Raw genomic sequence first — 16,471 nt, 5'->3', positions numbered from 1 at the left:
TTTAACAAAATACCACACAACCTTGTCGAATTGCCAATAAACAAATTTAAGATACATATAAAAAATACCCTTATGTCCAAAGGGTACTACAAGGTTCGAGACTATATTGATGACAAGGATGCGTGGTCAGTTCAGTCTGCACATATTTGATGTACTTAAATTTGACTATTCTTACCGTTAGATAATTCCTGGCAATAAGTGGTGACTGAGTTTGTTCCGGCGTTTCTTCTCAGCACTTGCCATATGTTTGTCTCGAAGCGCTGGTAGGGCCCAAAAGATAAGGAGACATGTAAAGTGCCCCATTAAGGCTACCTTTTCTTTTTTTATTATTTTCTATTGACGTTCAAAAGTGCCACTTGTGGTCTAAACTGAATAAATATTTTTTGATTTTGATTTTGATTGATTTTGATGTGTCAGAGACAAGTCATAGACAATATGGAGATAACACATGATTTTAAACGACAAGTCATTTTGACAAGTCTTACAAATTTTCATCGTCCACGTATTTTGCTAAAATAATTTGTTTCAAAGATTGATTTCACACTTGTATAAACGTGAAAATAAAGTTGGTTTCATGGGCTTATCAAATAATGTGTATGATATTATGAACACGTAAGTGATTATGGTGTAATTGTGTATGAAAGTGTTTGTTTACATCTCTGCTGGATTCTAAAAAATCAAGGTATAGGTGCACCTATTCCTAGTATTTATTAATACTTGATCCATATACCTATTCCACCTAGTACGTAGTAATTTAGCATACTTGACGCGACTAATATGACTTTAAAATATTTTTTTTTTTTTTAAAGATACAACCATAGTATGAATAATGCAATTTGAAATTGAATAATAATTCCTCCCTTCATACTTCAACAGGCTTAGGACTGTCAACTTAAAAGTTGGCGTATTTAAAAGATATCAATTTCATAAAAATATTTACATATTTTTTCTTATTTAGGTACATGAATATGGTTTGACTACGTTTGTGTGCGTTTGCTTCGTCGCGCTCAAATTTGTTTGGTCAGACAGAGACGGAGTGAATCTCTACGTTCGCACATAAGCTTAGCCAGAAATACTAGGTGCGCGTAATACACGACTACGGATTACGCAATAATAACCTCTATTACTTTGATGGTAGGGTCGGAAATCGTGTAATTTATAAAATACTAGGTGGATCAAGTATTTAAAAAATTGGAATAGGTGCCGCCTAGTACTGTAAAATACCTAGTGTGTGGATCTGTTCTAGTAAATACGTCTCATCTCTACTGTATACCTAATTAGTGTAGATAGATAGCTTATTAAATTAAATATATTAAAGATTTAACTTATTAAATTCGATAGAGTTGCTTATTAAATTAAATTTCATGTGGGCTCTTTTTCCGTAAAAAGGTGCTATCGATTGAATCAAAATGGAACCCAGAATTTTAATAATTATTGTATGTATACCCGGGCTCAACTCGCACGCGCTCGAAAGTTTGACACGTGCGAGTTGACGAACAAGTCTTTACGAATACGAGCGCCGCAGTTGTGACACATGATTTAGATTTGGAAATATAATACCTACTTGTAATGTAAATTAATCCGATAACTTTTATACTTTCGGATATCGCATTGATAGTAGAGTTACGTAAAAAATAAATTCTCGTGTAAATAAATTCTAAACTACCCGAAGTATATTCGAACAAGAATCTTCGGTTGAGTTATAAACTAATAACGAGACCCGGCTACCACAGAAATGTGTGGGAAAACCAATATGAAACTTTTAAGACCGCGTCAATAGACATTGACAATCTTGCAAACAAGGTCGACTGACAATGACACCGAACTTACCGAACTTTGTACAGCCGTAGTTCTGTGTAGTTGAGCTATCTTTGATTGTTGAGATCTGTATGTGACGGGTTCCCTACTTGTGTTCGAAAGTTGATAGTTCGATTTTTATTATACCGAACACGCTGTGTGTTTTACTACGTCAGATTATAATTTGACGGAATTCACAATTTTACGGTGACATATATAAATGATTATTTAATGTGTTGTTAATTTATTGCCTGTCTTCCTAATTGATTGAATGAAGATATGTAGGTAGGCATGATATTTAGTTAAATCACAGGACTATTTTAAGACTTAGTAGGCATTTCAAACCGATATCACTATCGAAGGAATAAATTATCGAAGTAATGATCAATCGCCGTAGGGTTTTTCACTACAGAATTTTTCGCACAAACGTTATATCGCACCAATAAAGCATCGATACAATAAAATATCGCACAACTGAAGTACCGACACAGCGTGTTCGGTATAATAAAAATCGAACTATCAACTTTCGAACACAAGTAGGGAACCCGTATGTGACTAAGGGTGGATTCGACCAAACAAGAGTTAATATTAATCTCAGAATAAATCGTCAATTTTGAAATATTTCCTATACTGAAACTGTCAATGTGCCAGTTATACCAGGAGCTATTCTCGGATAAAAATTTGGTCGAATCGGGCCTTAGAACCGATATAACTATTGCATATTATAGGCACCTCGGCGATTATTTCCAAATCTTGTACAAAATTGCCTAAGTAACGAGTCCCTATTTGAGGCTAACTGTAGATAAAAATCGTAATCGTCGTAAAAAGTTCAGAAAAAAAATTCTTGAAACTTAAAATTGCCAATATCCAACGGCGCGAACTGAACATAGTTACAACTTTGCGTACATATCAATACGAGTAAGAATTTTATTACTCAGTGGGTTTAAAGTTTACAGTTGTCAATACAGTAAAGTTTCCTAACATACAAACATACTACTAAATTATGTTTGAACTAGCTGTGCCCGCGACTTCGTATGCGTGAAAACCCGTTTTCGCAACATTTTTCATTATTGCTCTGCTCCTATTGATCATAGCGTGATGTTGTATAGCCTATAGTCTTCCTCGATAAATGGGCTATCTAACACTGAAAGAATTTTTCAAATCGGACCAGTAGTTCCGGAGATTAGCGCGTTCAAGTAAACAAACAAACAAACAAACTCTTCAGCTTTATAATATTAGTATAGAAGTATAGATAGGTAAGTACAAGTTTATGTAACAAAGTAACATGGATTTTGAGTTTAATATAGGTACCTACTCCTTTTGATTTCCTGTAACTTTAAGGGTGTATACTTATTCCACTTATTATATAATTTTCATTGATTAGTTATGTAAATCATTCATTATTTAAGTAAAAAGTGGTCTTAAATACCCCTAGATTTCCAGGAAATGAAAAGGAGCACGTTGTTTAATAAAAGGCGTTAGTATAAGTACAGTTGATTGGGTCGGCGGGGCGTAAAAGATCGTAAGTGAGTGTTTAAGTAGGTAATCGTTTTTTGTTAGTGAAACTCTAATTGAGCACATCAACTAGTGAAAATAGCTTTCCATAATTCTTGTTCTCTCGTACAAAAATATATCCAAAGATTTCGGAGTTCCCATTTGTTAGGTAGGTACCTACCTAATTATAATGAAACGCAAAGATACACAAACATACATCCGCCTAAAACAATAAAAGCCCTATTTATATGAAGTCTGCATTTAATTTATCCTTGTTTATTTGCCAAATTGTAACAGATGTTAAAACAAAATTATAACCACTTTAATCCCTTTGAATGTCATTGAGGGTTCGGCTGAGTTTAATTATTAAACTAACTGCTATTTGAGACGCCCCAGTTAAAATACGTGTTGAAACATCACAACCCTCGATTCGATACTTATGTCGTGCTTATGTTGAATACGAGCTACCCACGGACACAAGTAGATGGCACTCGTAGTAACTTGCGTTTGTTTTATTTTTTTTCTTACTCCATTTTCACGAACTGGGTAAGAAGAGCATGTTCTTCTGATTAAATTTGTTGTGGATCCAATGACTATTTAACTTACCCTGGGGACAAACTTGACCTTCACTGGTTGGGTTTTTATTGGTGGTCAAGCTGTAGATCCTGGCTACACAGGAGTTGCAGCGGTGGGAACGAGAGGTAGGAATAGCTCGGTAAAAACTAGATAAGAACAATACATTGGGTTACACTTGCTAAAAACAACAGTAATACACAACAGCATTATTACTCATATAGGTAGATTTATTAGCGGCCACCCGCGACTTAGTACGCGTGGATTCTGTTTTACCCTCTTATTAAGGGTGGAGTTCCGTAAAATCCGTTCTTAGTGAGCACCTACGTTCTAAAAGGAGCTCCCATGCATTTGAGATTACTAGCACTTGTAGTTTCTGAGATTTCGTGATGACTGAGTGAGTCAGTCAGTCAATTAGTGACCTTTCGTTTTTATAAATATAGATTTATTATACTATATTTATTTACTATTTAGTGGAAAGATTTTCCTACCTACTTCGGACCATAAATATATTTTCGACTCCATATTAATTTACTTTCGCTCCTGTACATGTCATGTCAGGACCAAACAAAGGGATAGATCGATCAAATACTGACATTGTTATGAATAGCTTCGCAGAACCGTACTTGATTCAAAGATCATTCCTTTCAATAAATAATTAAGGCAATGAATTGACAGAGGTTAATTAATAATTATTAATTTAGAATTGAAATGCTGAGACAAAACCCTTCATTGATATTTCAATTACGAATATACAGAGTGTAAGGGACAAGGGTTAGATAAACTATAATATTGATCTCAGTTTCTAAGTTGTAAACTAGTGGAAATTCCCGCAGGGTAAGTTATGACCGCATATTTAGGGATCCAAAGGGTAAAAACGGAACCTTATACGTATACAAATACTGAAAACACAATAAAATTAACATTTCAAAGAATATTTAGTTGTATTTACTTTGGGTTGCAAGTGTAAAAGCACTTTGGGTTTAATTAACTTTAAAAGGAAAGCAGGTGTTGATTACGAGTTAATTATGAGGTGCTCAATCATTTAAATCACCAATAATTCTACGAAATTGTGTACGAGGTGTGTTGCTCTGTTATTTTTACTAGACTTAGGGGCAACGAAATTTTCTAACGCGCCTATCGCTAAGTACCTAAATTATTTTAAACTGTACAATGACATAGTTAGGCAGGGGTGCACCATCATACTTTAACAATAACACACGTCAAAAATCTGTCAAACTCTGTACAAAAAACACAGGTTATCGTTAGTTACGTTTAAAGCTAGGTGGTGCAACTCATTATTGTTTTAGTTTTATTAACAAGTAACTAACCAAGGATTCGTTGGTCTTTTCTTTTTTAACTCGACACTCAATGTATGTTTCTGTTTTACCTACTTCAGTGGTAGGTAACTCATAAGACTTTATACCCGCAATAAGCATTCATTATAGTTGGACGCAAGCTCATGATTACATCTCACAGTCGCTTCATTAATAAGCATATAAGCATTTGAAATAAAAAATATTTCTTGATGTTTTAATGTTGTTTTCAAAGTTATTTATAACTTTGAGCACATTCATCTTCGCAGACAGACATGTAATTCTAAACGACTATTATAACCCTACGATTTGAAACGATATGTTTGACGAATCAAGAGATCGTCGCATACACAGTCAACATACTCGTATTATTGGCACTACAATAATTTAGGGATGTTATATTGATTGGCCCTTTTGTATTTTGAACATTTTCAGAAATTCATGTAAGTAAGTGGTACGAGTAACGAAGGCGAGTGAGCTTTACATGTGTGGTGGCTCGCTACTGTTCGTTATTCAACATTTTTGATAGATTACCGTTATGTGCATGCACACATGTCGTACACACACAAGTAAAGCTCACTCGCCTTCGTGAGTTACAAGAACTTCTTATTCTAATCTTAATACTTGCCTATTCAGGAAAATCATCTGTAGATACAGACTTGAAGAGAGCATCATAGAAGTTGTAAATGGTGCAATATTATAACGAAAATGAGCTGTCGACTACACATTCACCCAGTTCATCCTAGCTGCAGAATAGGTATGTTAATAATGTCGCAAGAGAATTCATAATTTTCCTGCTATTTCGATCTCAGCAATATTACATCATAAAGCCTGATGTCTATTAGGTCGCCAAATCAAATTAAATCATTAATAAATTCTTCATTTTGTTGAACTTTCACACCTTTCATTAAAGTGAAAATAATAAGTATGAGTAAAAGTTCGTCAATTTTAAACTTTCGCGTTGCATAATTTAATTTCAATATTACCGGATAGGTAGGTTTTAACACGATACGAGGATTCGTATCGTGTTAAAAACCTGTTTAAATTAATTAAAATTTCATCAACTAGATGCTATTTATACCTATATTAAGTTCAAAAGTTAGCACTTATTACCAGACTTGTAATTAAACAAAAGCTTGCTAAAGATTTTAGAGAAAAAAGTAGAATTTGAACTTTAGGGCTGGGTTGCATCACCTAACTTTACCCGTAACTATCACGTTAACCGGTGTTTTTGTGAGTTTGACAGATTTTTACGGTTGTTAAAGTTAAAATACGATGGTGCAACCCAGCCTAAGCATTTTACTTGAAAACCATCGATGTTATTCAACGTGAAATTCGTGATTGGTTTCATGACAGACCTCACCTCACATATCTTCAAATTGATTGGCTGAAATTAGGTCGGAGCCTCCGAGGTGTTTCGGAGGTGTCCGTAGATGGCAGATAAGTAGTTAAGCTAACAAAATGGGTAAACCAACACTTGATAGTGTCATGTGTCTGTTGGTAATGGAAGACAAACAATTGCAATAAGCTATATTGGAAATGAGTTAGTTACGAGAAAGAGAGTTTTTCTATCAGCTACGTGGAACCGCCTCATGAGTAATTAGATCTTCTTTAAGACTTGGATGATGTTATAAAATCATAATTTACTGCAATTTTTATAAAGCGCTTTTCATGTCCTATATCCCAGATGTAAAAAGAGTATTTTAGATGTAACTGTACTTTATTGAATTTGAAATTGATTTATCGAGTGTACAAACCTTAGTTGTTTATGTCTTAGTACGATGTTGTGTAATAGCTAGCGATAAAGTAAATGATGAATAAATAAAAAAAATTGTCTCACATATTCACATTACATAGTCCATAATAAGATATTTGATAATATTCAGACCGTTGTATCCTGAATAAATACATATGAAAAATTCATATTTGTTTGACACACGAAACATAATTGCATTTTCATATCAAAGCAAACAGCCTTAGATAAATAAAGTTGTATATTTTTTATACTCGGTCAAGAATCATTGTGGATCTTATACATATAAATAGTGGATCTGACCATACACAGTACCTAACTATGATCTCACTTGATGGAATTGTCAATTCTTAGCTCCGCCCTTCCCAAATATTTTGATTAATATGTCGGCCATACTTTCAAAAACAAAATATTCTTCCTATTCCAAGTTTATATGTATATGGTCTATTTGTAACTAAACATAAGTCTCTTTTTGTAAAAAAACAGGAAGCTACTAATAGGAGAATACGATCCCAATATTTGTACAAATTACATAAACCATGTGTAAAACTGTCTGCAGTGTCACGAAATGCCTATATTATGTGTATAGATATCTATAATAAATCGCACGTTCATAATCAAACCGTCACTATACGAAATTGGGAGAAATTGAGTTAACATCGCCATCTATCAGCGCTCCGCGAAAAGTGCATGCTGTAAAAATCCCACGCTCAAAGCTCAAATAGTTCGGCAGATATCACTAGTGTCGTTATGGAGTTTAATGGGAAAACCGGCATTTGTTGTGAGTAACAGTGACACGTTTTTAGTAGTAACGGGATCTGGACGGGCACGCCGTGATAGTTATGTAAACTCTGTGTTGTTAACCGTCATTTTTAGCATAAAGACGCTTTTACTCCAAAACCATAAGATAAGTCACAATAAAGTAATACGAAAAACGCCTTAAAACAAAAAGTGACAATATTTCTCTTACATTTTTAAAAAGATTGTTCATCACTTCGTAGAATATTGTGTTTATCCAAATAGTGAAATATTAAAACAACAAGAAATATTTTTAAATGACTAAGTAGTTATAATTTTATCTAACAAAAATGCCACCAGTCAATCGAAACACTAGTAAAATCAAAGAAATTATCAAGGTAATTACTACTTTGTCTAGCGTTTGTGGACTATGAAAAAGCCTTGGATTCGATCGAGATCTGAGCAGTGCTACAGTCTCTCCAACGGTGCCAAATTGACTATAGATACATCTAAGTGTTGAAAGGCTTGTACGAAAACGCCACAATGTCGGTTCGTCTCCAGGATCAGGACTCGAAACTCATCCAGTTGCAGCAAGGGGTGAGACAGGGAGATGTCATATCTCCGATACTGTTCAACACCGCCCTGGAAGATGTTTTCAAGCTTCTGAACTGGAGCGGATTCAGCATAAATATCAACGAGTACATAATCCACCTTCGATTTGCGGACGATGTCGTAATCATGGCTTAGACTGTGGAAGATCTAGGCATAATGCTCGATGGCCTAAGTAGAGCCTCTCAACAAGTGGGCCTGATGAATGAGTATGAAAATGAATATGGAGAAGACAAAAACATGTCAATGTCCATTTACCAGTCCAGTTACGCAGGTCCAACTTCGAGAAAGAGGTCAATCGTCAATCCAACTCGGCTGGGCAGCGTTCGGGAAGCTTCGTGATATTCTCACGTCCGAAATACTGCAGTGCCTCAAGACAAAAGTTTGATCAGTGTGTGTTGCCAGTGATTTTTATGAATCTGAGAGGTCACCCAAAAGGTGATGGAGCGTGCGATGCTCAGTTAGTTTCCCTACGTGATTGAATCAGAAATGAGGAGAGCCACAGGAGAACCAAAGTGACCGACATAGCCCGCAGAATCGCTAAAATCAAGTGGCAGTGGGCGGGGCACATAGCTCGCAGAGGTAATGGCCGCTGGATAATGATCCAGAATTTAAACCTACTTCTCTGAGCCTTTTTCCCATGAAAAATCACTATCTAGTTCGTCAAGTTCATCGAGGTCATCAAGTTCTGGTTGTTTAAAGGCTGCCTGAACAAGAGAGTACCTTATTTTCTAAGAAGTTGATTTATGTGATGTAGTTTTATAGTAATTTCATGTGTGTAACGTATTTATTTCTGATCGAGAATTTACATTTATTACTGTTACCATTGGTACCACTTAATCCAAATTATTAAGTTTTAAGTTCATTAAAATTACTGAGTTTTCTGTGTTAGTTTTATTTAATAATAATCATTTTTTAATTTTTCATCGTCAAATTTATATGAAAATAGTGACATTTCTACCGGAATTAATAATACAACATTAACACGTTTTTAATTGAAAACTGTCACTGTCTCAATTTTAGTGGAAAAGTGACACTATTTTTAGAGAAAAAATTAAATATTAAATAAACCATTATGATAATTTGAAAGATAATTATACTTCCGTAAAAGCCAAATAAGCCACTACTGGTCTTTAACAAAAAACAAAACATTTAATAGCATTTTGCTCATTTTGCAAAGGTTTTAAAATTTGAGCATTTCAAATGCTTTTCCTGAAAAATCGACTTTTTTGTATAGTGACAGTTTGATTATGAACGTGCGAAATTACCGAACGCTTTAAAGATGATGAATTAAGTTTAAGTTCGTTTAAGAGGCTCACTAAATTGTGGTTATTGAAAAATTGTTTCTACCTATAGTTTGAAAGATTTTATGGAGCATAAGGAATAGTTTTTTAATTTTATTTTAAGAGAAATGTGTATACACCTGTAATGGTAGGATTTGGCGATCTAACTTTATTATTGCAATAACTACTGCAAATGTAATGTACCCAAATTTATGCACAATAAATTATTTGATTTGATTTGATTTGATTTTTTGAAAATAATTGTATTAAACTTTAATGGTAACTAACTAACATTAGAAAAGTTAACTACTTACGTAGGTAATCTATTCTTCTGATTAATTTAGGTAGGCGTCAAATGACAATTTAAATTTCCCAGGGGATTAATTTTGTATCGAAATCCGCATCACAGAAAAAAAACACTAACGTCACCCTTCAATAGTTGAGTTTTTATTGATGGTGAAGCTGTTGATTCAAGCTACATATGAGTTAGGTATAGTATAGTTCTTGCAACTCACGAAGGCGAGTGAGCTTTACTTGTGTGCGTACGATAGTGTAATGTCTATCAAAACTTTTAAATAACGAACAGTAACGAGCCACCACCATGTAAAACTCACTCGCCTTCGTGAATTGCAACAACTAGGTACCTACCTACTATCGGCAACGGGTGTGTAATGTATGATATAACTACATATCATATAATACTTAGAGGATATAACATCAAATTATATAAAATCATTTAATATAATAATTATTTACTATAATAAACGAATAATATAATTTTAAAACGAATAATTTTAAGACAAATAACTATTAACTGATATAAAATGGTTTGATATAATGAATATTTTCTATAAAACTTACAATGTATACTATTTAAAACAAATAACATTCAAATCATATAAAAATAAAATGTCGAACAATCAAATGAGATAAAATTATTTTCCTATAAAACTTAAATCATATAACAATAATAATTGTATATAAAGTTCATTTGTTATAATAAGCATTGCATGCAGCAAGCAAGCAAGCAAACAAGCAAGCTAGCAAACGAGCAAGCAAGCAAGCAAGCAAGCGAGCAGCAAGTAAGCAAGCGAGCAAGCATGCTAGCATGCAGGCAAGCATGCTAGCATGCAGGCAAGCAACCAGGCAAGCAAGCAGGCAAGCAATCAAGCAAGCAAGCAAGCAAGCAGGCAAGCAAGCAAGCAAGCAGGCAAGCAAGAAAGCAAGCAAGCAAGCAGGCATGCAGGCATGCAGCATGCAAATTTGACTAAAAACTTGAGACTTCTGTCACGGCTCCGGCACTGCGGGGCTCTGGCGGTCCCTCGCGTGCTAATCGTCGCAGATGGCTTTCGCTCGACACTGCGTCTTCGGCTTGCTGGCCGGCTTCGCCGGCCAGCCTCAGCCGCGGCGCCTCGCTTCCAGCCACCTGCTCCTCAGCCCGCGGGCCGCCTCGCCCCTCCGTGCCTACGCGCTTCTAAATTACACTCTAGGGGTAGGGCAGACAAGACTACGTGGAGTCGGTTTTACGGCGATTCGTTTTTGTCACTAAAGTCATTTATAAGTCAAGCTAAAGAAGAATATACTAAAAGTTATATCCATCAGAAATTATATCAATTAAAGAGTATACCAAATAGTCGTTATAACAAATAATATTTATTACAAGTAATGGTTATGTGAAATATTATTTATATTAAACAAAATTACATCAAATGAGTCTTAGATTAAGTAAGGTTTATATCAAATGTCTTTATGCGTTGTGATTGGTATCTGAAATGACATTATTAGAAATGATATATTATATGAAGTAAACATTATATGTAAAAAAATTATATCAAGTGTTATTATAACATACGTTTATTATACAATATGAACGTTATTGAAATGAATTTATATCATATAAACTTATATAAACTGTCACGCACCCATCGGCAACAGTGTTAACTGCCCATTTCCGGTCATATCGTCTCGTTCTATCGCAAAGAATCACCATTTGATGAGAGCGAGAGCAAAAACAGAAATTGATAGTTAACACTGTGGCCGTGTGTACCTATAATGGAAATGAAAGGTAGTCGCATTGCTGAACATACTGTACCTACGAGATTTGATTGAATTCTATTTCCAGCTTCTATTTCATTTTCTTACCTAGTGTACCTTTTCTGTGCATATTTAAAACTAGAGGAAATGAAATTGAATTGTGAATACCTAACAAAAAAATAGGTATTTTCGTAGCTGGTTTTTACAGTCTTTTCAGAATCCAATATTGACAAATCATACAAATATCGATCAAGGTATAATAAGCATTAGATATTTTATAAATGGAGTAAATTAGATTTGGGACCGGACGTTGAGTACATATATTTTATTGTGAGAACAATTGTCAGAAAAATAATGGATAGGTATACTATAGTCAAAAGTATGTCAGTCATGTTGTTTAGACAACAAAGTTTAAATTGCTTTCCAAATAACCAAATAGCTGAGCTATTACCATACACGAGGTTTCACACTTTACTGCACATTCCGTATATTGATGATACTTATAAATAAACCAACGATTCGATATTACAATATCTTATTTTCGTAAGAGTATTACACTGAGGCTGAGTTCCACCACCTTATTTTAACCGTAACTATAACATTATCCAGTGTTTTTGGTATAGAATTTGACAGACTTCTGACGTATGTTAAAGTTAAAGTAAAACGATGCAACCCAGCTTTATTAGTAATCTGTGGTAAGTAACAAATCTAATAAATGAAAATAAACAAAAAAAAATTGTATTTATGACAGTGGTATCTTCAAAAATATTTGTAAAAGTCAATAACTATAAAAGGTCGACTTATTGACCCTTATATTTTGTGTTTCACTCACCCGTAACTAAGTTTCAAGCGTCTTTAAGTTTGTAACTCAATATGTTCGTCTATAAAATATTATGTCAACTGACTGGACAAAGGATTCTAAGGGATATATTTCACCGGGACACCATGGCGGCGCAACCAGTCGCCGGCTACCAATAAAATGTATACTCTATAGAGAGTTACTCACCTGGTGTCCGTTTGGTCGCGCAAATCTGAATACATTTTGTTGGTAGCGGCGACTGGTTGCGCCGCCATGGTGTCCCGGTGAAATATAGCCCTAAGGATTTCCACAACGACCGGACCTGCACTGCCCGCATCTAGATGCTTCCCACGTACTTAAACCATATCTTAAGAAGGAACTACAGTAGATCCAACGATATGGGACACCTATTTGGGTTACCCAGCCTGTGGTCACCACTGGAGAACTTTTCTGCCCCGACGGTCATAATTTCTATGAGTTTTGAATAAAGTAAGACTGCACTATAGCTTCTTCAAGAAATTAACATGTGTTGTGCTGTAATTGTTTTTACCTATTATTGTTTTGAAAACGGCTACAAACAAGCGTGTGTCCTTGGCCTAAGGAGGCTTTCAGATGTTTACTCAAATCGATTGCGTGTAATAAACAGATAGTGCCAACATAATAACGTTATCTTCAATTTCCGATGTTCATTTATCATTACGTACTTTACTAACCTAGATAAGTACGAGCTTGCGTAATTAGTTTGCGGATTCTATCCCTTAGCACTTAGATTTAGTTAGATTAGGTCGCCTTCATTATTTATGTATGATCTGAATATATAAGAGCATAGCTGGGCACCGTTAATCAAATAGTTAACTTCGTTAATCGTTAAACCGTTAATAAAAAAATTAACTTCGTTAAACGTTAAAACGTTACATTTCGCAAGATTTAACGCAAGTTAACGTTAATCGTTAATCCGTTAACACATGATAAATAATGATAATAAAACGAAAAAAAATAACTGTATGCAAGGTTCAAATAATTTCGAAAGCTTGTATCGCGCATGGAATTTATTTATTCCACTTTTATGTTTGCGCTACAAGCTTTCGAAATTATTTGAACCTTGCATAAGTACAATTATTTTTTTCGTTTTAGTACAACTGCATTTCAGAATAAAAGCTTGTTTTTAAAAAAGTTTTTAATTATTATAATTTTATTCTACTTTTTACTCAATCTCAGAGCCTTGTTTCAATTACAATACAATTTAGCACCAAAGTGCTCGAAAAGACAAATCCAGCAAACCCAAACTCGATAAGTTTCCACCGTTTCGTTTAGGAATTCCTATGGCCACCTCCTGACTCCATCATCAGGACCCTGGACATCATCCAGTACTAAATAATAATAATAATTATACAAAATCGAATAGTACCATTTACAAGGCAGTTATACAATCAGACGAAAACTTTACCCCACTTAACCTCTTGGATACAGATAAGATCTATCAGACAGCACAGCAGGTAGAGCAGGAAAAAATAGAGACATGGCGAAAGAAACAATTACATGGCATACATACACGAACTAGAGCAACCTCATGTAGACACTGAGGCTTCCAAAAATGGCTTAAAATTGGTTATTTGTTCCCTGAGACTGAAGGCTTTTTGATAAGCCCCAACGCACAGGATGATCGCTGCCGAAAATGCCATAGATACCCGGAAACCATTCAACACATTATAAATGCATGCCCATTATTAACCCAAAATGATTACACACACCGGCATAACCAAATCGCTCACTATGTTCACCAGAAATTAGCTATTAAACACAAACTAATTTCCGAAAAATCTAAACTATATTATCAATATGAACCGAAGACTGCTGGAGAGTTCCAGTTACAGAATGTACTTTGACCGAGCCATCTTGACAGACCGCACCATTCATTGCAATAGACTCGACATCACCTTGGTAGACAAAGTTAATAAGATTGCATATCTAATAGATGTAGCAGTACCTAACACCCACAACATCAAAAATACTATTTCGGAAAAATACATAAATACTCAGAATTAAAAGAATAGATACTCAGAATTTGGAAGCTTAACAAAGTTTACATTGTGCCACTGGTGCTCTCCAGCACTGGAGTCATACCTAATCATCTGCTTAATAGCCTTAAAGTTATAGATCTCTACGAAAATTGTTATATCACGATGCAGAAAGCGGCAATACTGAACACCTGCCGTATCGTTAGGCGGTTCCTACAGGATGAACCAACTATTAATGGAAGCAGCCTCACGGCAAATATTTGATAAATCTATGGATCAGATACTTGGCTTGGCCCGTATCTGGTCTAACTTTAACAGCATTAATGCTGAGATATAATATATCACATAAAATAATAATAATAATAAATACTCATTATTGCACATTTGCACACCAGATAAAAAAAACAGAAAGAAAAGGAACACATAAGGTATAATTAGGCGGTCTTATCGCTATGAAGCGATCTCTTCCAGACAACCTATGGAGAGAACAGTGGAGAACCTATGGAGACTAAAGTGCTCGAAAAGACAAAACCAACGAACCCAAATTCGATGCGATGCCACCGTTTCATTTAGGAGTTCCTATGGCCACCTCATGACTCCCATCATCAGACCAGCTCAATGGTACCATAACATTGCATTGTCATCGTACTTACATAAGTATACCAAATTTCAGCTCAATCGGTCGAGGAAAGCTGGTCAATTCAGTTGCAAGAGTTGTCCCACACATACTAACAAGTGTCGTTAGTGATCTGGTTTCAAAAACTGTTGTTTTGGGTTCTGGAAGTTCTGGAAGCCCGAACGTACTTGTCAGAACGCGTTTTTCTAGCGTTTTTTAGCGTGCCTGCTGTATCTTTTTGGTAAATAGTAGGTACTGGATTAACGATTAACGGACTTAGGATAATTTAACGGAAGTTAACGAGTCCGTTAACATTTTTTAAAGTTAACTTAAAAGTTAATCCGTTAATGGAAATGTTAACTTCGTTAATTAACGATTAACGGATTAACGAGTTAATGCCCAGCTATGTATAAGAGTGACTCTAACAGAGTGTCCACTAGGAGGTACAGGATTTGATTAACATGTAGGACACACAGTAATATATCACTTTGTAAGTAGGTACATACATATATTTGTTCCCTCAATTTGTTGGCTTAAATCAATTAATTTGTGCTCTTAAGGAGCCTACGGAGCGTGGGACGTCCACCCACAAGGTGGACCGAGGACATCATAAAAATAGCAGGAAAGCGCTGGACGCAGGACGCTACCAACCGGGTAACATGGAAAGCATTGGGGGAGGCCTATGTTCAGCAGTAGACGTCGTATGGCTGAGATGATGATGATGATGATGAGCGCTTCGAGACAAACAGTAAAAGAAGAAAAGAAAGAAGAAAACAACGAAAAATATGGGACCAAAATAGTAGCTGTTATAATAACTGTTATTGATGTAATTGTATTAATTTCAAGCTTCCGATTTTCATAAATAATCCCGTTGCCAGGTGGGTAGTACTTAATGCCAACACACAGAGCATGTTACAATTATGTAGTTACAATGAGACTTACCGTATATTGTGTTAACATGGCCGAACTAATTAATGCTAACAACTTTATTGGAGCGTTACAAGCTCTATTAATATTATCAAACACACATACATATTCATACCCTAGGAATAGATATTGGTTTCAATTCAAAATTGATTTGTTCAAAGACACATTTTATTTGGGGCACCCAATTTATGTTGTCTGTACTCGTACTTAAATTAAAATCCGAACATCTAGGCGATTCGTTGAGATAACAATCAACAGAGAAAAGAGAAACATCGAGTCCCTAAAAATGGTACCAAGAAAGAAGAATATATTCGGGAAAAAACTCAACTCATTTATTTTAGAGTTCATCATCATCATCGCAGCCATAGGACGTCGTCCACTGCTGAACATAGGCCTCCCCAATGCTTTCGATGTTGCCCGGTTGGTAGCGGCCTGCGTCCAGCGCCTTCCTGTATTTAGAGTTTTATTTATTTTAAGGTTCGGCCAAACCAACGCGATCACACGCGATAAGCCG

This window comes from Ostrinia nubilalis, chromosome 17 (assembly GCF_963855985.1).
Source record: "Ostrinia nubilalis chromosome 17, ilOstNubi1.1, whole genome shotgun sequence".
NCBI lineage: Eukaryota > Metazoa > Arthropoda > Insecta > Lepidoptera > Crambidae > Ostrinia > Ostrinia nubilalis.
This window is presented reverse-complemented; position numbering follows the sequence as displayed.